At 42.2% G+C, this 26,849-nt stretch overlaps 1 protein-coding gene and 1 long non-coding RNA gene across 7 annotated transcripts in view; one reads left to right on the top strand and one right to left on the bottom strand.

Annotated features, from left to right (window-relative positions):
* The window catches only part of LOC134348472 (uncharacterized), a 70,302-nt gene extending 64,350 nt beyond the window's left edge, over nucleotides 1–5,952 (bottom strand). For all 4 annotated transcript variants that reach the window (XR_010018425.1, XR_010018426.1, XR_010018424.1 and 1 more), the window contains exons 1-2: nucleotides 5,865–5,952; nucleotides 5,699–5,766 (exon numbers count right to left, since the gene is read on the bottom strand). This is a non-coding gene — a long non-coding RNA (uncharacterized LOC134348472). The remainder of the gene's footprint in view (nucleotides 1–5,698; nucleotides 5,767–5,864) is intronic.
* Nucleotides 1–26,849, top strand: part of kcnh3 (potassium voltage-gated channel, subfamily H (eag-related), member 3) — a 648,677-nt gene that overhangs the window by 65,466 nt on the left and 556,362 nt on the right. The window lies entirely within an intron of this gene.

Here is a 26,849-nt window from a genome sequence, read left to right as displayed (position 1 = left end):
ATACCCTTTTCTCACAGGATTTAAGTTGAGGGAGAAACTCCAAATGTGGTATGGAATTTGTGCTGTGCACGCTGTGCCTTCATCTGTGATGATTCATCTTGGCTGGGGTTCCACAAAGAGACAATGCCCACAGAACATGCCCATTATCATCCACAGAGATGATCAAAGGGTAAGGTCCTGCAGAACTTTTATCACCACACCATTGCTACTGAGCGGTCATTCAGGCAGTAACGATTAAGCTGCATTGGATAAGCAGAATGGAGGCATTGGAAATGCAGTTGTTCGTTGAAGGCTGTGTACTGTAAGGATGGCCTTATTAGGTGAGCAAAGACGGACACATAGGATCAGGCACCTGGCAGCAAGAACACACCTGACCAGACTTGACAATTGGAGGACAGGGTTATGCACTGTTCATCACAGGCAAAAATTAGGGAAAGGGGTGATTGATCAACCTCTTAACTGGAGAATGCAGGGAATAGAAGCAACTGCCCTATGCCTAACAGACTGATACAATCACAAAGAAGGCACATTAGCAGCAGCACTACTTGATTAGGAGTTTGAGGAGATTTGACACATCACCAAAGACTCCTGCCAGTTGCATCACCACCTGATATAGAGGCTTCAATGCACAAGGTCGCGAGGCGCTGCAGAGGGTGGTGGATTGAGCCTGCCCCATCACAGGCTCTACCCCCCCATGCCATCGCGGACTTCTTCAAAGGACAGTGCGTCAAGAGGGTGGCATCCCTCAATAAGGACACTAACCACCTGGGACATGCTCTCTTCCTGTTACTATGGTCAGGGAGGAGGTAAAGACAGAAAAAGACCAACACTCAGTGATTCTGGAGCAGCAACTTCCACTCCATCATCAGATTTCTGAACAGTCTATGAGCACACGAACACAGCTTTATTATTCCTTATTTTACAATGTTTATTTGTCTTGTAATTTATATTAATTTTATGTCTTTTCACTGCCTCAGAAAAACAACAAAGTTCACATCATATATGACAGTGAAAATAAACCTGATTCTGATCCTGATTAATGTAAAGTATTTTAATTTGAGATCCAATCCACTTTGGTTAAGCACATTTATCCTGGAAGAGCTGATCCTGGCGGTTCGGCAGAGTCTCAGGTCCAGCAGAAATGCATAACGCAGCAGATGGTTGCAATCTTAGATTTGTTTTTGGTGGTATGTGCAAAGTAGCTATGTTACACACTCCTAAGTGTGCTATCCAATGAAATCTTTATGACAGATATAGCTCTCTCGTGCATAATTATTCTACATTAAAACGTGCTCAGCATTTGTTTGATGACATCTTATGCGGGATGGCTTTTTGAACCAACATGTCGAGGAACCAACTAGAGAGCAGGCTATTCTGGACTGGGTTTTGAGCAATGAGGAAGGGTTAATTAGCGATCTTGTCGTGAGAGGCCCCTTGGGTAAGAGTGACCATAATATGGTGGAATTCTTCATTAAGATGGAGAGTGACATAGTTAATTCAGAAACAAAGGTTCTGAACTTAAAGAGGGGTAACTTTGAAGGTATGAGACATGAATTAGCTAAGATAGACTGGCAAATGACACTTCAAGGATTGACGGTGGATATGCAATGGCAGGCATTTAAAGGTTGCATGGATGAACTACAACAATTGTTCATCCCAGTTTGGCAAAAGAATAAATCAAGGAAGGTAGTGCACCCGTGGCTGACAAGAGAAATTAGGGATAGTATCAATTCCAAAGAAGAAGCATACAAATTAGCCAGAGAAAGTGGCTCACCTGAGGACTGGGAGAAATTCAGAGTTCAGCAGAGGAGGACAAAGGGCTTAATTAGGAAGGGGAAAAAAGATTATGAGAGAAAACTGGCGGGGAACATAAAAACGGACTGTAAAAGCTTTTATAGATATGTAAAAAGGAAAAGACTGGTAAAGACAAATGTAAGTCCCCTGCAGACAGAAACAGGTGAATTGATTATGGGGAGCAAGGACATGGCAGACCAATTGAATAATTACTTTGGTTCTGTCTTCACTAAGGAGGACATAAATAATCTTCCAGAAATAGTAGGGGACAGAGGGTCCAGTGAGATGGAGGAACTGAGCGAAATACATGTTAGTAGGGAAGTGGTGTTAGGTAAATTGAAGGGATTGAAGGCAGATAAATCCCCAGGGCCAGATGGTCTGCATCCTAGAGTGCTTAAGGAGGTAGCCCAAGAAATAGTGGATGCATTAGTGATAATTTTTCAAAACTCGTTAGATTCTGGACTAGTTCCTGAGGATTGGAGGGTGGCTAATGTAACTCCACTTTTTAAAAAAGGAGGGAGAGAGAAACCGGGGAATTATAGACCGGTTAGCCTAACGTCGGTGGTGGGGAAACTGCTGGAGTCAGTTATCAAAGATGTGATAACAGCACATTTGGAAAGCGGTGAAATCATCGGACAAAGTCAGCATGGATTTGTGAATGGAAAATCATGTCCGACGAATCTCATAGAATTTTTTGAGGATGTAACTAGTAGAGTGGATAGGGGAGAACCAGTGGATGTGGTATATCTGGATTTTCAAAAGGCTTTTGACAAGGTCCCACACAGGAGATTAGTGTGCAAACTTAAAGCACACGGTATTGGGGGTAAGGTATTGGTGTGGGTGGAGAATTGGTTAGCAGACAGGAAGCAAAGAGTGGGAATAAACGGGACCTTTTCAGAATGGCAGGCGGTGACTAGTGGGGTACCGCAAGGCTCAGTGCTGGGACCCCAGTTGTTTACAATATATATTAATGACTTGGATGAGGGAATTAAATGCAGCATCTCCAAGTTTGCAGATGACACGAAGCTGGGTGGCAGTGTTAGCTGTGAGGAGGATGCTAAGAGGATGCAGGGTGACTTGGATAGGTTGGGTGAGTGGGCAAATTCATGGCAGATGCAATTTAATGTGGATAAATGTGAAGTTATCCACTTTGCTGGCAAAAATAGGAAAACAGATTATTATCTGAATGGTGGCCGATTAGGAAAAGGGAAGGTGCAACGAGACCTGGGTGTCATTATACACCAGTCATTGAAAGTGGGCATGCAGGTACAGCAGGCGGTTAAAAAGGCGAACGGTATGCTGGCATTTATAGCGAGAGGATTCGAGTACAGGAGCAGGGAGGTACTACTGCAGTTGTACAAGGCCTTAGTGAGACCACACCTGGAGTATTGTGTGCAGTTTTGGTCCCCTAATCTGAGGAAAGACATCCTTGCCATAGAGGGAGTACAAAGAAGGTTCACCAGATTGATTCCTGGGATGGCAGGACTTTCATATGAAGAAAGACTGGATGAACTGGGCTTGTACTCGTTGGAATTTAGAAGATTGAGGGGGGATCTGATTGAAACGTATAAGATCCTAAAGGGATTGGACAGGCTAGATGCAGGAAGATTGTTCCCGTTGTTGGGGAAGTCCAAAACGAGGGGCCACAGTTTGAGGATAGAGGGGAAGCCTTTTAGGACCGAGATTAGGAAAAACTTCTTCACACAGAGAGTGGTGAATCTGTGGACTTCTCTGCCACAGGAAACAGTTGAGGCCAGTTCATTGGCTATATTTAAGAGGGAGTTAGATATGGCCCTTGTGGCTACGGGGGTCAGGGGGTATGGAGGGAAGGCTGGGGCGAGGTCCTGAGTTTGATGATCAGCCATGATCATAATAAATGGCGGTGCAGGCTCGAAGGGCCGAATGGCCTACTCCTGCACCTATTTTCTATGTTTCTATGTTAATAAAGAATCATGGATAAGAAAAAAAGGCAAAAAAAAATTACACTTAAAAATAACAAAATTGGGGAAGCACTACTGACTGTTCAAAAATTTAAACTGGGAGTGAGCATCACTACGTGATATAAACTGCACAGCTGTTCTACTGAACAGCACAATATTATACTGTTTAACTAGAAACATACCCTCGGGGTCCTCCAAGAGGGAGGGAGAATGATGGACCTAATCGGACGGATACAGTTAATTACAGGGAATGACTACCAACAAGAGCTTGGATAAGAGTCTCTGAGTGTCCAGTGTGTTGGTGTTGGAGAGCGTCTTCCAGCATTAAAGGTTTATGAGTCCACCAAGCAAAGTTGAAGAGCTATTCCATCCCAGTGGATGAAGCTGAGGTTACATCACTGAGCACAGATGATGTGGTCTTTTCAACCACTGATTCACAAGCCACAGCGATTCGCTCTGGAGAGAGTCATCATACTCCAGGTCAGACGAGAAATAACCCAGGTCAGGTTTCAGACCACAGTACCCAGGTAGATCGTTCGCATGATGGCGATGGCGAGGAGGTAGAGAAGAAGAGGAAGGTCAAGTGGCCAACAATGGCAGATGAGAAGGCTTGGTGTGTATTTAATGAGGATATCAGTATGATGTTGGAGAACACTCTCAGGGGAACATCAACGAGAAAGTTGGAAGTGATGGGGTGATGGGTGATATGATTTACAATGCTGGAAAGTACAGGTTTGGTTTGGTTGAGTTGAAGAAAGCAAAGCCTACACAGCAACCAAGCAGGCACCAGAAGGAGATTAGTAGGTTGAGGAGAGAGCTTAGATCGTTGAGACAGAGGTGGAAGGTAGCAAGTGAGGGTGACAAGCCAGGGCTTGCTGATCTCCGAGAGCATTTTCGAATAAAGTTAGCATCACTCCGTCGTGCAGAGTCACAACGTAAAAAGAGAAAGAAGAGAGAGAAGGCAAGAAAGTCATTCTTTGAGAACCCTCACGAGTTCACAAAGAAACTGTTTGAACAAAGTAAGAGCGGGCAGTTTAACATCTCTCAACAAGATCTTGAGGATCACCTGGCAAGCATTTACTCTAACAAACAGTGGGAGGCTCCTTTGCTTGACATTTCAGGGCTTCTGAAGCCTACCAAGCCAGGAGTGAAGTTCGATCTGTCAGAACCCAAACTGGCAGAAGTCGAACAGTTCATCAGAAAGGCAAGGTGAGGCTCGGTGCCAGGACCTAATGGAGTGCCGTATAAGGTGTTTAAGAAGTGTGAACAGCTGAGGAAATACTTGTGGAGATTGTTAAAAGTGGTGTGGAGACAAGGTGTTGTTCCTTTGTCATGGAGTGAGGCTGAAGGAGTATACATCCCGAAGGAAGAGAATTGTAGTACATTGAATCAGTTCCGACCAATTTCACTCCTGAATGTAGAGGGGAAGATTATGTTTGGCATTCTGGCAGAAAGAATACCTTCATTTGTGTAGCCTGGGTAAAGGTACACGCTCAGGACAACAAAGACTTTTTCGGGTTTTAATTCCTCTATCGGTTTTCGATGTTTAAGTACCAGAAGAGGGTCGCGAAACAAAATGAACAAATTTACAGCCAGTTCTTGCCGTTACAATCTCAGTTTAACTTTCGATCCACACCCTTGTGTATGGACAGAATTGCGTATGCAGTATAAAAATACCAGAACTAATACGGTACAAATACAGTAGTGGCAATCCTGAAGGAACACAATACAAACAACATTAGAATCCCACCCACCCTGCATTTTATACATAACAGCGAAAAATGTAAGCGAATACATCTCATGTAAGACGTACACACGTGCTGAACTTCCGAACACAGACTAAACATTCACGTTACGCGGTTACATGCACAATCAGTCCCGATACAATAAAGTTAGACAAAAGGTACACTTTGGCACAATTTTTACAAGGTATTGCCTGGTAGTTAAATTACAGGAAGACTGACCTACTTGGATGGTGAGGAACTTGGTACAAGCCACGCTACCCAGCCTTGATTTCTTCACTCGTGGAAATCTAAAGCATCCACATGTAAAACATGTCAAATTACCGATATTCTCGATTCGCCAACAAGCATAAACGAATTCACGTGGATATTGTCAATTAATGCTCACCTTTCCTCACTATGCCCAGCACACTCTGGGAAGAACCCAAATTCCAATGCCTTACCACGTCTTCAGCAGAAAGCAAAATGGTCTCCCCACTATCCGCGCATGCGTAATGACATCACCGTCTCCCTTAAAGGCACAGACAACTATTCTAGCATTACCCGGATGGATGCCTAAGTACACTTTTAACGATACTGAATAAGATCCGACAGCACCCGGTTACATTTGTGATAGAGAATGGATTGGTAAATACATCTGTGCAGAAGGCAGGAATACCAGGCTTCCCGGGATGCCTTGAACATTCTAGTATGATATGGCATACCATCCAGGAGTTGAAAAGGTTGAGAAGAAATCTGGCTGTAGTTTGGCTTGATCTGGCAAATGTGTACGGTTCTGTTCCCCATGTCCTGATTGAGTTTGCGATGGAATTCGTATGGATTCCTGCTAAGGTGAGAAACTTTGTTATGCTGTGCTACAACAATTTCCGGATGAGGTTTTCCACTCAGCAGTTTACAACCAGGTGGCAGAGCTTGGATGTTGGAATCCCAATGGGATGTGCGATTTCACCCATCCTTTTTGTGTTAGCCATGGAGGTCATTGTGAGGGCTGCAGAATCAGTGGGACCAGGTGTCGCACTTGATGGCGGAGAGGAGTTACCACCAATACGAGCGTTCATGGACGATCTCACCCTTTTGGGTCCCAGCGCGGAGGCAGTGGAAAATGTACTATCTAGACTCGAGGAGCTAATGGATTGGGGAAGAATGAATTTCAAGACCAAGAAGTCAAGGAGCCTTGTTCTTAGGAGAGCAAAGCTGGTTGACTTTCACTTCACCCTTTATGGAGAGGAGATTCCATCCATTCAGGACCAACCGGTTAAGAGCTTGGGCGATGGTACACAGAGGAGCTGAGAGACACCAAGAGGGTTCAAGAGACAGGAGAACAGATCAGCAGAGGTCTGATGTCTGTCGACAAGTGTGGCTTGCCTGGCAAGTTGAAGTTGTGGTGCTTGCAGTACGGACTGATGCCACGGATAATGTGGCCATTAACTGTCTATGAAATGGCAATGTCCCATGTTGAGGCAATCGAACGGAAGATCAACAAGTATGTGAAGAAGTGGCTTGGAGTACCGAGCAGCCTCACCAATGTTGCAATCCACAGTAGCCAGACAAAGCTTACCATCCCAGTGCAATCCCTTGTTGAAGAGGTCAAGGTAGACAAAGTAAGATCATTCTTGATGCTTCAAGACTCAAAATACCCTGTCATCAAGAACACCCAGCCGAATGTGAGATCAGGCAGGAAGTGGTCAGCCCATGTAGCAGTTGATGAGGCAGAGTCCAGATTGAAGCACAAGGTTGGAGCTATCCAGCTAGGCCGCCAGGGACTTGGATGGACAACCCACAAGTGGTGGTCATCTTCTACAGGTAAGGAGTGCCGTGAGCTTGTAACACAAGAAATACGAGAGGTAGAAGAGGAGAAGAGGTTAGCTAAAACAGCTGGCCTGGCCAAACAAGGGGCTTGGACCAGGTGGGAAAGTGTTGAACAACGACATCTAACTTGGAATATTCTGTGGCAGATGGAACCGCTCCGCATTTCTTTACTATGCAGAGCAGCGTACGATCTGCTCCCAACACCTGCCAACCCCAGCACCTGGTATGAAGATAAGACAGACAGGTGTGCTGCTTGTGGCGAGAAGGGAACACTTCAACATATTTTAAGTGCATGCAGAGTCAATCTTTCCAGCGGCATGTTCACTTGGAGACATAACAACTTTCTCAAAGTTGTAACAGAAGCGGTTGAGCAGAGAGTACTGCAGCACAACTTATCTCATGCCCCATGCTGCACAGAGCATCGTATATCGTTTGTGAAAAGCAGCTCCAAGTCAAGGGTGTACAGCGCAGGCTCACGATCAAGCATACTTTCTTCAGCCAATGACTGGTGTGTCAAGGCCGACCTGGACGGGAAGGGCAGTTTCCCGGAGCAAATAGCTTTCACCACGTTGTGCCCAGATGTAATCATATGGTCTGACACCAGTAGAGAAGTGGTTACTGGTGAACTCACAGTCCCCTGGGAAGACAACATCGATGAAGCCCATGAGCGCAAGTTAACCAAGTATGCAGAATTAAGATCAGAGTGCAGAGACAGAGGGTGGAAGATCTCATGCTATCCATTTGAAGTAGGCTGCCATGGGTTTATTGCGTTCACTTTCCAGAAGTGGCTGCGTGACCTTGGCTTCACTAGAAGAGAGATCAAGTCAACCAGCAGGGCTGTAGCTGAGGCAGCAGAGAAAGGATCAGCATGGGTGTGGACCAAGTACGTCCAGAGGGGAAGATGGTCAGACAGTGTATACATATCTTGCAAACCCTTCAGTAGTTGCATAGACACCTGAAGAGCAGACTATCTGATGGATGGAAGTGATCAACAACTCTGATAGAGGCAGATGCCAAGTTTTTAAGCACACCAGTGGGAGGTGGTGCTTTAGCACTGCTGGCCCACCACCTCAAGGGAGTCTTGATCATAAGCAGGCCGAAACTCCTGAAGACAGGTGGCAGATCAACTGATGATCTCGCTGGTGATAGCACAGGACAGTTAACATCTTAGTCCACGTGTATTTTCAATTCAGTAATCCAATTCTGTGAATTGAGTTGGACTTAATGGTTTCATCTTTGTCTTTAATTATCAAAGTTCAAAGTAAATTTATTATTGAAGTACATATATGTCACCATATACAGTGCTGAGATTTGCTTTCTTCCGGGTACACTCAGAAAATCCAGGAAACATAATAGAATCGAAAGACCACACCCAACGGGACAGACAAACAGCCAATGTGCAAAAGACAACAAGCTGTGCAAACACAAAAGAGGAAAAAAGAAATAATTATAATAAATAAATAAACTATAAATACTGAGAATATGAGATGTTCCTTGAAAGCGTGTCTGTAAACCCGGTGGTTGAGGGGTAATAACTGTTTCTGAACCTGGTGGTGTTGGGACTTGAGGCTCCTGTGTGTGTGTGTATATATATATATATATATATATATATATATCTGCATTTTACTTGAGCTACAAGCTTGAGTCAGAGTAACTCCATCTAAGAATGGAGCAAGTACTTGATGAGGAACAATTTCCCAGTTACTTTAGGTCATCAACAATAAATTCTGGGCTTACTGTCTGATCCCTTTGTGCATCATTTGCAAGCAAACATACTGTATTATTAAAAGAATGACAGTTTATGTAAATACTGTAAATTGTTAATTGCTGAATGTTTGTGTCTTGAATATTCTAATTGGCTTGTCATAAATGGTCCCCAGGTAGCTTGAGACTACTGTCTCTGGTGTAGCTCAGATCTCTGAAGACCACAGGAACATTTCTCTACTAAATGACAACATTTATTTATATGAGTTTGTTAGATTAACAATTGGCATGCCATTCACCTCCAGAGACTTGGAATCATCTTGCTGGCTAGCTGGTTGTTCAGTGAAGACTAATTCAAGGCACATGAACATAGATCACTCAAAGTTGATGTGCAAGTTGGTGAGATGGTTAAGCAGGCGTAAGGTATGTTGGCCTTCATTAGTCAAGGGATTGAGTTCAAGAGCCACAAGGCAATGTTGCAGCTCTATAAAACGCTGATTACACCACACTTGGAGCATTCTGTTCATTTTTGGTCAATGCCATTCTGATCATATCATAAAAGGAAGGATGCAGAAGCTTTAGAGAGAGTACAGAGGAAATTTCCCACCATGCTGCCTGATCTACAGAACGTGTCTTATTAAAACAGGTTGAGTGGACGAGGAGAAAAGAAGGATGAGATAGGACTTGATGGAAGCGTACAAGATGATAAGAGGCATAGATTGGTGCATAGCCAGAGAATTCCTCCCAGGGTGGAAATGGCATAATTTTAAGGTAACTGGAGGAAAGTATAGCGAGTATGCCAGAGAAAAGTTTTTTATACAGAGAGTGGTGGATGCATAGAACATCCTACCAGGGGTGGTGTGGAGGCAGATACATTAGGTGCATTTGATAAACTCTTTGATCGGCATGTAGATGATAGACGAATGAATGGCTATGTAGGCTAAAAGGGTTAGATTGATCTTAGAATAATTTAAAAGTTCGTTAGAGAACCATGGCCCAAAAGTAGTGTTTAATGTTGTAAAATAGACTGGGATGAATAGAGTATTTAATTTCTTTGTGATCTATTAAGTACTGATGTTTATTTTAAAAATGTCCACACAATGTTTTATGTCTGTTTGGTGACTGCCAATAATGTAGATTTTGACCTTATGAAATAAGCGTAAGCCTGGTGGAAGTGAAGTGGCTGCCTGCTTTACATCTCTCCCAGTTTTCACATCCATTAAAAGCACAAGCTGGAAGGTGCTCCTAGATTATTTGCACTAAATGTGAGATATGGATGGTGACAGGACTTTGTTTTCAAAAATCATTTCCGTTGGAATATACCCTGTTACGTACCCCGTAACTGGGTTGCCAAACCAGCAGAAATGGATCACTCAGTTGGAGTCTGGAGTACTAGAACTTAGAAAGTTTCATTAAAGAAACAAGCAACACAGTAATCGAAAGGATAATAAATGCAACAGTTCAGCGATGATAAGCACACATGTGCACAGAATTAAGATAACAGCATCAATCAAGCTCTATCGTTGTCTAGGGGTAAATGACCAAATTTCAAAATGACTCAAAGTTCAGTCCAGTTCAGTTCGCAGTAATCGTTGCCATGGCGATGGACAACGTGGGGGAAGAGAGAGATAGAACAGGAACAACTGATCATTCAGAACACTGCTTCACTCACAGACCGGCGAGATTGCTCACAAGCAACTTTTTGGGTGGGTCCTTGGTGATGTCACCTGAGGTCACCGACTGTGACCCCTCCTCCAGATGCGGTCGATCCTCTGCAGTGAACCCGGCACCCAGGCAAGGGCGGACACACACCGGGTTCCCGCTGATCGTACCTTTCCACCCTGGTCGTTGTCTGATACTTCTCACCCACTCGTGAGAGGCGCACTGCTTCCAGGGTCTCGTTACCTCGGGTGGCGTGTGTCCTGCCTTAGCGAACCGGTCCCTTTTTATCCCCCTGCTGGGGTATCGCCTGTCCATACTTCAAACAGTTCAAGGTTCAAAGGGGGGAGCCGCTCCAGACAGCTCTTTCTCCCAGTCCCTTCATTACACATCTCCAGACGCTGCTCCATTGTTCCTTATCTCTCCTTCCCCTGAGGGCAGGTGGCAGACCACTTGCTGATGTCACTGATGCTAACCCAGGCCAGCAAACATCTTAATTTTATGTGTATTCTCGTCACAACCCTCATAGCCACTTTACTAGATACATCTGTACACCTGCTCGTTAATGTACATATAGAATCAGCCAAACATATGGCAGCAACTCAATTTGTAAAAGCCAGACATCCCAACTCTCCCGGAAGTTCCGGGAGCCTCCCGCATTTGAATAGTGGCTCCCTGTTGCCCGCAAATTATATACAATATCACGGAAATCGATTTTTTGAGAGCGAGCGAGAGAGCGAGAGAGAGAGAGAGAGAGAGCGCGCGCAAGCAAGAGAGAGAGAGCGCGAGAGAGAAAGCAAGCGAGAGAGCGAGTGAGAGAGAGAGAGAGAGAGCGCATGAATGAGAGAGAGCGTGAGAGAGAAAGCAAGCGAGGGAGCGAGAGAGCAAGCAAGCAAGGGAGCGAGAGAGCGCATGAGTGAGAGAGTGAGAGAGAGAGAAAGCAAGCGAGAGCGTGAGAGAGAAAGCAAGCGAGAGAGCGAGACAGAGAGAAAGCAAGCGAGAGCGCACAAGCGAGAGAGAAAGCAAACAAGAGACCATGAGAGAGAAAGTGACAGCGCGCCATGGCAGAGTGTTCCAAAAAAAAAGAAAATCTAAAACATACGTAACCCCAGACTACACTAACGTGTACCCCTGCCTAATAGGGGTCAAAAATAATGACAGTGTTGCTCGCTGCACTGTTTGCAACAGTGACTTTTCTATTGCCCATAGTGGGTTAAGACTGTAAAAGACATGTTGAGGTGAGTTTAACAGGTGTCATTCATTCATTAGCATAGCTAACGTTATTTAAACTAGCTGGCTGGCTGCTAAGGAGCTATTCTATTGCAGACTTCCCACCTCTCCTGGAAGTCTCCCGCAAATTGATGGCGCTATCTCCCTGAAATCAGTTTTTGCAGAGTGGGATGTCTGAAAAGCTCAAAGTTCAAAGTAAATTTAATATCAAAGTACATACAGTATTTGTCACCATATACAACCCTGAGATTCATTTGCTTGTGAGCATTCACAGTAAATACAGGAAACACAATATAATCAGTGAAAGACCGCACCAAAGCAGTAAACATTGAGGATATGGGATGAAGAGTTCTTGAAACTGAGTCCATAGGTTGTAGGAACAGTTCACTGATAATGTGAGTGAAGTTGAGTGAATTTAATCTCTCTGGTCCAAGAGCCTGATAGTTGCAGGGTAATAACTGTTCCTGAACCTGGTGGTGTGAGTCCTGAGGCTCCTGTAATTTCTTTCTAATGGCAGCAATGAGAAGAGAGCAAGACCTGGGTGGTGGGGGTCCTTGATGATGGATGCTGCTTCCTGCGACAGAACTCCATGTAGATGTGCTCAATAGTGGTGAAGGCTTTACCCATGATGGACTGGGTCACAGAATTTCGTGAATTCACTGGATCTTTGTGAACGGTTACTTTATCCCATCTACAGAATCCAGGATAATAAGTTCATTGATCTATCTATACCCGTCTATACCCGTGATGGACTGGGAAAAACCCAGCTACTACGTGTAAGCTTTTCTGTTCAAGGGCATTAATGTTTCCATACCAGGCTGTTATGCAAGCAGTCAACATACTTTCCATCACACATCTATAGAGGCTTGTCAAAGTTTTCACAAAAGTAGAAGAAAGTAGGTGCCATTCTTTCTTCGTACTGGCAGATCCTCTGAAATGATAACACTGAGGATCTTAAGTTGCTGCCCCTCTCCACCTCTGATCTCCCAATGAAGAATGGCTGATAGACCTCTGGTTTCCTCCTCTTGAACTCAATAGCATCTCTTTGGTCTTGCTGACATTGAGTGAGAGGTTGCTGTGGCACCACTCAGCCAGATTTTCATTCTCCCTCCTATATGCTGATTCATTACCACCTTTGATTCGGCCAACGACAGTGGTGTCGTCAGCAAACTTAAATATGTGAGCTTTTTTGGTATGAATTTAATTTTATCATGGACTGAAGGGCCTGTTCTGAGATGTACTGCATTGTTCTTAATCATTTTTGTAGGAGTTTAGTCATATGTATCGGTGCCCGTTAGTTGTCCCTTGGAAATGACCTGTGTGCTGAATGATTGGATAGCTTGTTTCAGTAATGTTGGTGAAGATACAAAATGTTAGCCAGGGTACTGGAAGAGCTCCATAGTCCTCCATTGTACGTGCAACAGAACTTTTTCGTTTCTGCTATTAAAGAGAGAAGACACCCTGAATACGTTTGTCAAGCACAATACTTCATGCATTTATGAAGCTGGAAAGATGATTTTAATAAACAAATCTGCATAAGTCAATTTGTCACATGCTTAAGTGTTCTGGTAATTATTCCCCCTGGAATACAGCAGGATTGGGAGGAGAAGAATAAAGTACACAGGGCTGTACAAGTGACTGAAATTAGACGAAAGAATTTACCTATGCAGAAGGACAGGTCCAGGCAGAATTTCCCTGATACAGAGCTGGGTGAGGAATAAAGGTTAGAATACTTATTAGAATATACTCCCCTCTCAAACCACAATTGTAACTTCATAGCAGGACAGAGGCTGTAATTCCGGTGACTTTCAAGGTGATTGTGGCATTCAACCTCTTTTATTGTTTGTGGCTCCTTCCAGTCTGCAGCCTCTAGTATTTAGAACATTTCATTATTTAATGTAACCTCTATTACTGGGGGGAGTGGGGGGGGGGGTCACTGAGTCTTCCTATTCGTAGCAGCAAACAATGAGAGTATGTAGATTTGCAAGGATTGCAGACCTCCCTCAGATGAGGCCGCCTTTGGTGGGATCGGTATTTTTTGCAGACATTGCATGTCAACTCTACCTTTCAAAGAGATCAGAAGGGATTCCTGTACTCCCATGTCCTATCTGACTGCAGAGAGTGAAATATGTAGGTTAATGGTGCAGTATTCTAGCAACAATTTCTCTATTCTGTAGCAGTACACCGTATTAGTTGTATTTGAATGTGGGATGGAGAGAAGAAGAAATGGGAGAAGGAGAATATCACTATTGTTATTAATTCAGACCCCCACCCCCTCCTTGACCATTTCCTCAATTAAAACTATCCTTTACATTGTTGTCTTAATGAGATTTATGATTTCTTATCCTGACTGCTGTTCTCTGATTAAACTTTGTTGCCTCTGTGTATCACGATCTCCTGATGGGGAGAAAGAACTGAGCATTGTGCAGCCTGGATGAATTGACTGATAAGGTTAGTCATAGTCATAGCACAGAAACAGGGCCTTCGACCCATCTAGTATGTGCTGAACTATTAATCTGCCTAGTCCCATCAACCTGATCCAGACCATAGTCCATGGGTTGAGTAGGTGGCAGTGTGTAGATGCTCTGGGATATACTTTTTAGGTTTGCAGCAATATAGAACAGGTGAAGATAAGTTCAACCACGTGGATATTATGAAATAGTTTTAATTGATAGGGACTTCTGGTAGGTGGTAAGCAGTATCAAAAGCAGTGGGATTTCCCTTCATTGATTCAATCCCTCACCTGGGCAAGTTTGTGTGTGTGTGTGAAACTATGTGTGACTATATATCCAGATCAACTTGCTTAAACTATTGCTTTGTATCCATTCCCATTCTCTTCTGAGTTATGCTAGAGGGTTTTCTGGCCCACAGTTGCAAAGTGCCTCTCCCACTTTGCAAATGCCTTCCTAGCACCTCCACAGTACATTTGACAACACTGAAACCTGGTCTTTCATGTTGTCCTTTCCTTCAGCACAGGATAAAATTACTTCCTGCATGTGTGCAAGCATTTATTTAATTAATAACACACCATCCTTTTTATGGTGCACAGACTGATGCGGCTTTAACCAGGAGAGTCTACTCATGATATTGGCTCCTTGCTCATGTTTTCAACACCTCCACAGGTTGGTTAGCTGGCTGCCTTCAGCAATCATGCAAATGCACAGATGACACAGAATTCACTTGCTGCCTATATTGCTCTCAGATCACTATCCTTTTTATTTGTAATTTGGGGGCTATCCTGCAGCTTTTCAGTAGCAGCTGTTCATGTTTAGATCATGGATGACTGGATTATCCTGAAAGGGTATACTCTGAATCAATAGTCCCAACTTCTGCAACTTTATGTTGCTGTGGTTCAGTTCGTTGAGTTATGTCAGGAAACCCCTTTATACGTTGTGCAGCCTCTTCCAATCTGGTTTCCAGTTACAATTGGGTCTCCGATGAATATCAAACAATATTCTTAACGTAAATGTTAAAAATATACTTGGTGACAAGTTTTTTTCCTAACCATCATGAAGCTTCTGACCATTTATTTCTGTAATTGAACACAATAAAATGACACATTAAACTGGGATAGCATGTCATTCTATCATTTCCTATCATTTACTCTGTTCAGTGTGGTACTCTCTGCCATGCTGACAGATGCCTTCCGTAACTACGAAGAAGGAATTCATGTCAGGTACAGGACTGACGGCAGGCTGTTCAACCTTAGGCGCCTGCAGGCAGTTACAAAGGTGCGAGAGACTGTCATCAGAGACTTCTTGTTTGCTGATGACTGCGCACTCAACGCCAGCATAGAGCAGGAGATGCAGCGTGAAATAGACTGCTTCTCACAAGCCTGCAAAAACTTCGATCTCACTATCAGCACCAAAAAGACCGAAGTTATGTACCAGCCTGCCCCAAGAAAGCCATACCAGGAGCCGCGCATCACGGTGAAGGGCCAGAACCTCCAGGCAGTCAACAACTTCACCTACCTGGGCAGCATACTCTCTCGCGCAGTGAACATAGACGCTGAGGTCAACAACAGGATTGCCAAAGCCAGCGCCGCCTTTGGGAGACTCCGTGAGAACATCTGGGAGCGGAGAGGACTCAGCCTTGCCACCAAGCTGAAGGTCCTTACCACCCTCCTTTACGCCAGCGAGACCTGGACTGTCTACAGCAGATACGCCAAACAGCTCAACCACTTTCACCTGAGCTGTCTCCGCAGACTCCTCCACATCAGGTGGCAGGACAAGGTCCCCAACACGGAAATCCTGGAACGAGCTGGGCTCTGCAGCGTCTACACCCTCCTGCTGAAAGCCCAAGCCAGGTGGGCTGGACATGTGGTCAGAATGCCAGACAGCCAATTGTCTAAGCAGCTGCTGTACGGAGAACTGTGTCAGGGCAAGCGCTCAGTCAGGGGGCAGAAGAAACGTTACAAAGACTGCCTCAAAGCGTCCCTCAAAAGCCTGGGTGTCGACATCAACACGTGGGAGACACTTGCCCTCGACTGTCCAGCTTGGCGCAGCAAGATCACCACAGGAGTCCGTGCAGCTGAAGTCAGGCGCATCATTGAGGCGCAACGAAAGCGTGCTGTGCGCAAGACCCGAGCAGCATCCACTGCCACGACAGCACCCACCCGCTTGTGTCCCACATGTGGGCGAGCCTTCAGGGCCCGGAATGGCCTCACCAGTCACCTCCGGACCCACAGCCACCAATCTCCCATTTGACTTTGAAGCCATGGTCATCTTCGACTACGAAGGACGAACAACAACAACAACAACATCATTTTGGATCTCCTCCTCCCCCTCCCGCTTTCAAATCTCTTACTAACTCTTCCTTCAGTTAGTCCTGACGAAGGGTCTCGGCCTGAAACGTCGACTGTACCTCTTCCTCGAGATGCTGCCTGGCCTGCTGTGTTCACCAGCAACTTTGATGTGGGTTGCTTGAATTCCCAGCATCTGCAGAATTCCTGTTGTTAGCATGTCATTTGCCACTTTCAAGGATTAGACCTGCAATTCTATTATTGAGGATTAAGTCACGGTGGGATATTTTGAGTGAACGTACTTGTTATATTGCACTTCTGAAATTTTACAAGAAAGTGCTTTAGCTGAAAATCTAAAAAAAAATTGCAGATATTAGGAATTTGAAATAAAACCAGAAAATCCTGGTTACACTCAACAGATCAGATGGCATCTATGGAAAGAAAAAGCTAGTTAGCCTTTCAGCTAGACCTGTCTTTCTCTTTACACAGTTGCTGCCTGACATAGTGAGAGGGTCCAGTAGTTTCCGGTTATATTTCAAATATCAGATTCAGATTTATCACATGTATGTGGAATATACAGTGAAATGTGTCACAAAGGCCTCGGTAAAGGACTTTAGCAAGGCCTTGCTCATGGACATCAGCAAGGCATTTGACAGGGCCCCGCATGGGAGGTTGGTCAAGAAAGTTCAGTTACTTGGCATTCAAGATGAGAGGGCAAATTGAATGAGACATTGGCTTCGCATGGGAAGCCTGAGAGTGGTAGTCAGTGGTTGCTTCTCTGACTAAAGGGTTGTGATTTGTAGTGTCCTGCAGGGACCGGTGCTGGCTCCATTTTCTTTATCAATTATATCAACAACTTGGATGATAATGTGATAAACTAGATCAGAAAATTTGCAGATGACACCAGGATTTGGGGTCTAGTGGACAGCAAGGAAGTCTATCAAAGCTTGCAACAGGATCTGGAATAGCTGGAAAAATGGGCTAAATAATGGCAGATGGAATTTAATGCAGGTAAGTAGGAGATGTTGCACTTTGGGAGGACCAAACCAGGGTAGGAATTACATGTTAAGAAGCAGAGCACTAAGGAAAGCAATAGAAGAGAGGTATCTGGCAATGCAGATCCATGATTCATTGAAAGTGACATCACAGGTTGTAAAGAAAGCTTTTGGCAGATTGACCTTCATAAATCAATGTATTGAGTACAGGAGTTGTGATGTTATGTTGGAGTTGTATAAGACATTGATGAGGCCTGATTTGGAGTATTGAGTGTAGCTTTGGTCACCTGCCTACAGGGGAGCTGTCAACAAGATTGAAAGGGTGCTGAGATAATTTACAAGGATGTTGCTAGGATATGAGAACCTGAGCTACAGGGAAAGGTTGAACAGGATAGGATTTTATTCCCTAGAGCATAGAAGAATGAAAGGAGATTTGACAGAAATATACAACATTGTGAGGATTATTGATTAGACAAATACAAGCAGACTTTCCACTGAGATTGGTGAGACTAGAACTAGAGATCATGGGTTAAGGGTGAAAAGTGAAATGTTTAAGGTGAACAGTAGGGGGAATTTCTTTACTCAGAGAGTGGTGAGAATGTGGAACGCAAGTGGTGGATATAGGTTTGATTTCAACATTTAAGGGAAATTTGGATAAGAGGGATATGGAGTGCTATGGTCTGGGTGTGGATCGATGAGACGGCAGATTAATAGTTTAGCATGGACTAGATGCATCAAATGGACTGTTTCGGTGTTGTAGTGTTCTATGACATCTAAGGGTGTGCTGGGGATTTAGCCATAAACTAATCAGGTGCAGTGTTTTGGGTCTAAACTTGTCTCTCATTATTCCATGGAAACAGTTCTCTATGTAGAGCAAAATAGCCTTCTGCACCAGATTTGAAAAATAAAGCTTTTTGGCCTTGCAAGCATATGATGCTACCCCGCAGAGAGTAGTTGTGGGTAGAATGAACTCTCACAGTAGAACAAAGGCTGATTACTTCAAAAGAATAAATCAATTGTTGGTTTTGTTGCAGCTGAGCCTGCAGTGATAAGAAATATAGCCGAGACTGAATACGTTGTCTCAAGCAGTGATTATTGCTTAACTTTTATAATGTAGGCACTGTTTCTGTTCTCTCCTCCCTCTTAGCTAGAAGATAATTTCAAACCCACCACTCTTCCCCTCAGCCTTTCCACACTCCATGCTCAGAGCACTGCTCTTGGACATCAGTACCACTCCGGTCATTAAATCCCCAGAACCAACAGTTGGAACTTAGTATCTTCCCAGACCTGCTCCTCCCCATGCTTGGCACCCTGCCATTTGACCATTGAGATTTCTACTCAGCATTCCTATCATCATCATCGTCAGTCTTTGGTAGACCCTTTCCTGACACCATCTTCACCACTCCCCATGATCTGTCTCCATTCCCCTCCCACATATCACAATTGCTTATTGTCTCAGCTGAAATCTACCAAAGACGTGCAGGTTAACTGGCTACCTCTAGATTGCTCCGATTTATACAGATCACAATCAGATTTATAATTACTGACCTGAATAGTGTGAAATTGGTTGTTTTGCGGCAGCGGTACAATGCAAAGGCATAAAGTGACTATAAACTACAAAAAAAAAAGAATAATTCAAAAAAGGTAACACCAAGTTAGAAGTGTCCGTAACTTCACGAACCTTTTAAAAACCTGATAATGGAGGGGAAGAGACTGTTGCTGAATCAAGTTATGTGGCAGACTGGGAGGAACTGATGGTTATGTGGAGAGTACAGGTTATAGGGAAATTAGATCAAGGGACTGAATGGCCTTTTCCAATGTTGTAAGGAAATATAAGAATAAGTGCAGTGAGTGATAACCTCCCGCCTCCACGGTATTCCTTGAAACTCTGTGGTTAATGGTTTGACCCCAAAATCATCAATCACTCATCAATCGCCTTTGACCCTGTTTTGATCACAGGCTGGATCCTTATACGATTTGGGATCACCAGTTCCTCCCTAAACTGTATTTGCTTTCCCTTAGCCTCTGAAAGCATGCCTGGACTCCTCCCCAAATCACAGTGTAACCCCCTGCAGGAGCAGGAACCCAATCTACTCCTGGCTCATGGTTTGCTCTGCAGCTACTCAAAATCAACTGACCCTGTCAATCAGGCTGGAGTCTGGATAGGAGCAAATTTAATAAAAATAAAGTGGGCCACCTACATGGAAATCACAAGACCTTGGGTTTCACTAGCTATCGTTATTATGTAAAACTGAATAGCCTGATGCTGGCTAGCAGTTCCTTATTTCAATGTTTTCCTAGTTCTGATGATTTTTTTCTCTCTCTACAGACACTGCCTGCTGGGCACTTTCAGTTTTTTATCTGTGATGGGTGGTGCTCTTTGTTTTTTCTCTTTCATTTCTCCCTACATACAAAATGGTAGCTGATTTTGTAGCCCAGTAACCTTTTTCATTGAATAATGAACAGGATAGTGACAACAGACAGAAAATATCTGGTAACGTCCACCTTGGTTTGTGGTGTATAAGGTGGAAGAAGTGAGGGAATGAGAGTAAAATTCTAGACTAATGCAAACAATCTTCAAACAGGGATGGTCTCATTCTGTGTAATGTTTGCCGTGTATTCTGCGAAGCTGCAGACAAGAACTCAATAGCTGAGAATTAGTGGCCTAAAACAATATTTACTGAAGAAACTGAAGGATCTGGAATGAAATTATAAATTTCAGACAAAAAACCCTGAGCTTTTCGTAAAAATATATATGGAGGCAACAAAGGTAAATTCAGGTCTTAATTGGCAGATGGGTAATAAATGAGCTCATGTTAGCAATGATATTGTCTTATAGTGTAGTGTGATACCACACAGCAGGTGTGAAATTTTGTTTGTCTGTTTGTATTGTACACCAACCATACGGTGCATTTTGTATTGACTGGTGGTGTTGCAGTGAAACAAAATTAGTAACAATACACAGCACTGATGTTTGCAGCTTGTGTATTCCATCAAACAGGATGAAATTACCTCGTGGAAGAGAGCTCCCTGTTTAGTTTCCCCGTGGTTGCAGGATAACTTCAACTTTTGCAAATAGATCCATTGCAGGCATTTTTCAAATTTTCCTTCTACTTATCCAAACTCCTAAAAGGCAAGTTACCATACTCATAATGCACACAATGAAAACCATACTGCAAAAGACAAACAGATCCATCAATTATATCTCATTCATCCCTACTGTAGCCATTCAGAAGAATCTGGCAGAACCATAGCAATGTTGAGTAGTATTTTGACCAAACAAATAATGCTGGTGTCAGACACACCAGTGCACTTTCTTTCATGCATATGTAGAGTATGGTATCTTGTTCATGGAGGCTTCTGAAATACAGTATTTTCCAGCAGAAGCTTTTAGCATCTCTTTCTAATACACTGGGAGGTCTGCTGGCAAAACAAGATGTAGAGAGCAATACCTGCTTGAATGAGAGTGTTCCACCACTCCCTTCAGATGACTGGATTATAGATGCTTACAGAAGGGCCAAGCATCTTGGTCCAGCAAGAGCTTCAAAATCCTGATCCTTTGTTATCTTGGGATTAAAATTACTTGTAAATACAAAGATTTATTTAAGATTAACTTTTTACCCTTAATTGACCATATTATTCAACTTTCATCTAAATGGTTTCCTTTATATTTTACTTTGATTGGTCGTATTAATGCAGTTAAGATGTTTTTTCTGCCAAAATTTCTATATATATTTCAGGCATTACCGATTTTTGTTCCAAAATCTTTTTTTGATAAAGTTGACTCAAAAATTTCTTCATTTATTTGGCAAAATAAAAACCCGAGACTGGGTAAAATACATTTACAGAAAGCTAAGAGAGATGGAGGTTTAGCATTACCTAACTTTAGATTCTATTATTGGGCAATTAATATTCGACATATGAAATTTTGGTTACTTGACCAGGATATACTATCCATTCCTAAATGGGTAGCATTGGAATTACAATCTGTTCAGGGCTATACACTTGGCTCTATTTTAGGTTCCTCTCTTCCTTTTGATTTGAAATGCCTCAAACAGGTATCTAACCTGATAGTTAAATATACCTTACGTATTTGGTTTCAATTCAGAAAATTTTTTGATCTTAACCAATTTGGGCTAGCGATTCCTATTTTAGGTAACATATTTTTTCCTCCCTCTTTTACAGATCGTGCTTTTCAAATTTGGAAGACTAAGGGTATTTCATGGTTTTTGGATTTATTTTTAGATGGTTCCCTTATGTCTTTTGAACAATTATCTAATAAATATAATTTATCAAGAATACATTTTTTTAGATATCTACAAGTTAGAAATTTCCTAAGTACTATACTTTCTTCTTTTCCAATGCTTCCTCCTACATACATTTTAGATACTATAATTAACTTTAATCCATGTCAGAAAGGTGCATCGGCTATGATTTATAATATTATTATGAAACTTAGGAAAGCTCCATTTGATAAGATTAGGGTAGATTGGGAACAGGAATTGGGGTCTATTATTTCCGTGGATGATTGGGGGCAGATTTTACAATTAGTCAATACTTCCTCTATCTGTGCTAAACATTCCCTAATTCAATTTAAAGTTGTTCATAGAGCACATATGTCCAAAGATAAATTAGCTCGCTTTTATTCTTATATTAATCCTTTTTGTGATAGATGTCCGGGGCAGATAGCCTCTTTAGCTCATATGTTTTGGTCTTGTCCTACTCTGGAAACTTTTTGGAGAGACATTTTTAATATTATCTCAAAGGTATTGAATATAGATATTTCTCCTCATCCTATTACTGCTATCTTTGGGTTACCTAAAATTTCCAGTAATCTTTCTCCTTCAGCCCGTAGAATGATTGCATTTCTTACTTTAATGGCGAGAAGATGTATCTTACAACATTGGAAAGAGCTTAATGCTCCAACCACCTTTTTTTGGTTTTCTCAGACGATATTATGCTTGAATTTGGAGAAAATTAGAAGCAATCTTTATGATTCCTCACTTAAATTTGAACAGACCTGGGGATCTTTTATTCAATATTTTCATTTAATGTAATTTTTTTTTCTTCTCTTTTTTGCTCCATATTTATATACCCTTCTTGTTTTTTTTTACTGTTTTTAATGGAGGTCGGGTTTGAGGACGTGATTTTAAGTTCTTTAACTCTACTTGGTTCCAAGTTAGCCCATTGCTTTGCTTTGCTTTTAGTTAGTTGCACGGTGGGTCTTTTTGCGGTTTTTTTTTTCTTTTTCTCTATTGATATATATATGTATACTATTATGTTACCTTAGTATGTTATGTTTAAATTACATTGTTTGTACCACTTTTTTTCTGTATTAATATCTCCTGTAGTTTTATTATATTCTAACAGTGTATTAGTGCCTATATGGCTTACCTTTTTGTATATTTATTCAATAAAAAGATTTAAAAAGAAAGAAAGAAAATCCTGACCCAGGCCTGATTCAAAAAAAAAATAAGTATGGGTCTAATTGAGCAGGGGGCACTGGAATGGAGCTGGAAGTTCTTATCAGACAAAAAAATATATATCCAACGCTTTCGTAGAAGCCAACTTTAGAACATAGAACATTACAGCACTGTACAGGCCCTTTGGCCCACGATGTTGTGCTGACCTTTCAACCTACTTTAAGATTAATTTAAAACTTCCTTCCTACATAGATAACCCTCCATTTCTTAACATCCACGTACCTGTCTAAGAATGTCTTGAATACCCCATCATCAAGCTTTCTTAATGATATCTCAGCTAGTTGAGTGGTCTTGCATCAACAACCTTGCATTCAACATCAACAAGTCCAAAGAACTGATTATGGACTTCAGAGAGGGTAAGGTGAGGGAACACAAACCACTCCTTGTAGAGACATCAGAAGTGGAAAGAGTGAGCAATTTCAACCACTTGGTTGCCAATATCTCTGAGAATCTAACCTGGACCCAACATATCGATGCAGCTAAAAGAAAGCACAACGGCAGCTATATTTCATTAGGAGTTTGAGAAGGTTTGGTATGTCACTCAGATTTCTACAGATGTACCATGGAGAGTATTCTGACAGGCTACACCACCATGTGGTATGGGGGAGGGGTGCTACGGCACAGGGTTAATGTAAGCTGCGGAGAGCTGTAAACCTAGTCAGCTCCATCATGGGCACCAGCCTCCTGCGTATCCAGGACATCTTCAAGGAGCGATGCCTCAAAAAGGTGGCGCCATCATTAAAGACCCCCATCACCCAGGCCTTTGTTTTCATTGCTACTATCAGGAAGGAGGTACGCAAGTGTAAAGACTCAGTGATTCAAGAACATCTTCTTCCCATCTGCCATCCAATTTCTGAACGTACATTAAACCCATGGACACTACCTCAAGACTTTTTTATTTCTGTTTTTGCACTACTTATTTAATTCAACTATTTAATATAATGTATATACAAATATATACTTACTGTAATTCCAATTTTTTCTCTATTATTATGTGCTGCGTTGTACTGTCGCTGGAAAGTCAGCAAATTTCAGAACGTATGCCAGTGATATTATTTCTAATTCTGAGAACTGTATGTTGCTTCTTTACATTTATTGCACATAGTGTTCCTGAATATGCTTTCCTTGGTGATCTTCTTCCATCCTACATATCTGCGGATGTTATGTTGATACTGTTAACCTCTCCCTGATTTTGATGAAACTTTAGACCTTTGCTTCTAACTACATTTTTTCCTCAGCAGGTCAAGCAGTGTATACGGAAAGATAAAAAGAGTTCACTTCTCAGAACTGGGAAAGAGAAAGCAAGGTTTTATGTTGTGGAGAGTGTTGTGGGAGGATAAATGGAGAAAAGAAAATGTCTTGGAAAGGATGTAGTCAGGGCTTGTGTAGGAAAAACCTGGTGGTGAGATCCCCATGAAGGCAGCATAAATTGGGAAGGAAAGAATTCCTCCACCTTCAATGACATTGTACCCTTGGACACATCCCTTCTCGATTATCTAGCCCTGCCTGTCACCCTTAACCTACACATTCTGAGGGGAACATCCCTTTGTAAATCTCATGTTTGCTAGTCTATCTCCACCTGCCATTCCCCTTGTGGCACTTCCCCGGTATATGGAAGAACTGCTCCTTCTCTTCTTTCCCTACCTTCTACTGCCTCCAGTTGAAATGGGATTTCACTTGTGCTTCTTTCAATCCATTTTGCACTGCCTTTGGTGCTCACAGAGTGATCTCCTCTTCACTGGAGAAACCAAATCATATTGCAGAGCATCTGCTCTCAGTGTGTAGGAGTGAACCTCATTCTCCACCCCATTCCCACTCCAACCCTGACTCGTCAATCTGTTACCTCCTCCACTGTTACATTGAGACCTGATGAAGCTTGAGGACTAGCGTCTCATCTTCCATCTAGGCTGATTGCAGACTTTTGGCTGATCTTGTGTTCAACTGGTTCAGACATCTCACAATCTGTGTTTAGATCAGAACTGTACAGTACTGCCGCAGGCTATTTATCTGTAGTAAGAAAATATTAGCCTGTTGTCTGTGTTGGTGTTTTTCTCTGGTGTAATTCTGCTGTTCAACAATATCTCATATCCCCTGATTTTAAAAGACTCAGTTTTCCCTTCTCTGTTAGCACAGCCTGACCAGACTTGTTTAGCATAGCCCACTGTTCTGCATTTTTCAGTTTTCACAGTTTTTAGGGTTTTATCTCTAACTGCTCTCATTAATCCATTAACCAGATTACTGCATTAACAGTTGATCTCTTGATCTCATGTCTGTGGTAATCTGATAACCCTGATTTCACTCTATTGGGGATCTTTCCTTGGTCCAATTTATCCCATCCCCATCCTCTCTGCAACATAAATCTTGTTTTCTCTTTCCAAGTTCTGGTAAACTATCTTTGACCCAAAGTATTGTTTTTCTTTCCATAGATGCTGCCTAACCACGGTCTGTTTCCAGTGTTTTCTCTTTCATTTCAGATTCCCAGTAAATGCATTTTTAATGTTCATTTACAATTTATTTGCCCCAAATCCTTTCCAGGAAAATACATTTTAAAATGATGCATTTACTTAAAATTCACTGGAAAATCCCCACTCTATCAAACCCCGCTCCAAGCTCCCTAACCAGACTCCTGCTCCATCATGTATGAGAATGGTGTTGAAGTAACCAAGTCTGCTCAGCTAATATCTGTGAGCACCTATACTGAAATATCATAATTTATCTGTTGTTGATGAGGTAAATGGTTTAAAATCATTGAGCTATTTTACTAATCTATTAGCATTACATTGCAGCAGTGCCTTCACTTCAGATTGCCTAGTCTGTCCTGATATTACTAATTCGTGAAAGATATTCCTTCCCCTCAACCTGCACTTTCTCTTAGTGTCACAAAGCTGTCCAGGTTATATTATTATTATCCTAATCTTTTATATTTTGTCTCCAGTATGAAATTCCGAAAGTGGAAGTAGTCTAAAATTTGTGCTTCTTATTGTTGCTTACAGATTTAAAAAAAGACCCAAAATAATTGCAAAGAATATTTAGTAATTACTGTTCAATATTACAATTTTTTCATGTGCAGTGTATATAAATTCAGGATGACATCCTGCTGATTACAGTATACACTTCCATCTAGCACACAAAGGAATTTAAACTGCACACTGCCTCTACCTCACTCATTGGCATGTTAAGTATATTTCATGATCGTAAACAATGACATTTTCTTTTCCAATTTTTGATGCAGAAGGTGGAGTTTGGGATAATTTGTCTGCAGATTTTAGAACTGGCTTATTTATACTGTTTTTATTGAAGAAATTATTAATTCATTATGTTGAATTCCAAAGAAGCAAAGGGCGTGAAGCACAAAAGAACTGCTAGTTTTTTTAAAGTAGAATGGCTTATTATCCTTAGAACAGCTAAAGGTTTACTTCCACTTAAAAATTCACTGTGCACATGTTGTAGCAAGGTAAAAGAAATTGCACAGTACAAGATTTTTGTGTACTCTGGTCATTACAAATTAGAGGGAACATTGAAAGTGATGTGGGAAGTGTTGCACTTTAAAGTGCAGTAATTTTGTGCAAATGCCACGATAAAGTTTTTTTCCTTTGGTGGCAATGCTACTATATTTCCTGAGATGGAACTCTGGTGTATTTAAGTACAAGCACTATAGCTTGTAAATTAAAATTAGCAATAAAAAATGACATATACTATACATTTTCAGATGTTTATGGTAGCTGAGCTCTGGTATAACTGAAAGAACAGTA

The sequence above is a fragment of the Mobula hypostoma genome, chromosome 6 (genome assembly GCF_963921235.1).
Source record: "Mobula hypostoma chromosome 6, sMobHyp1.1, whole genome shotgun sequence".
Classification (NCBI taxonomy): Eukaryota; Metazoa; Chordata; class Chondrichthyes; order Myliobatiformes; family Myliobatidae; genus Mobula; species Mobula hypostoma.
This window is presented reverse-complemented; position numbering and strand designations above follow the sequence as displayed.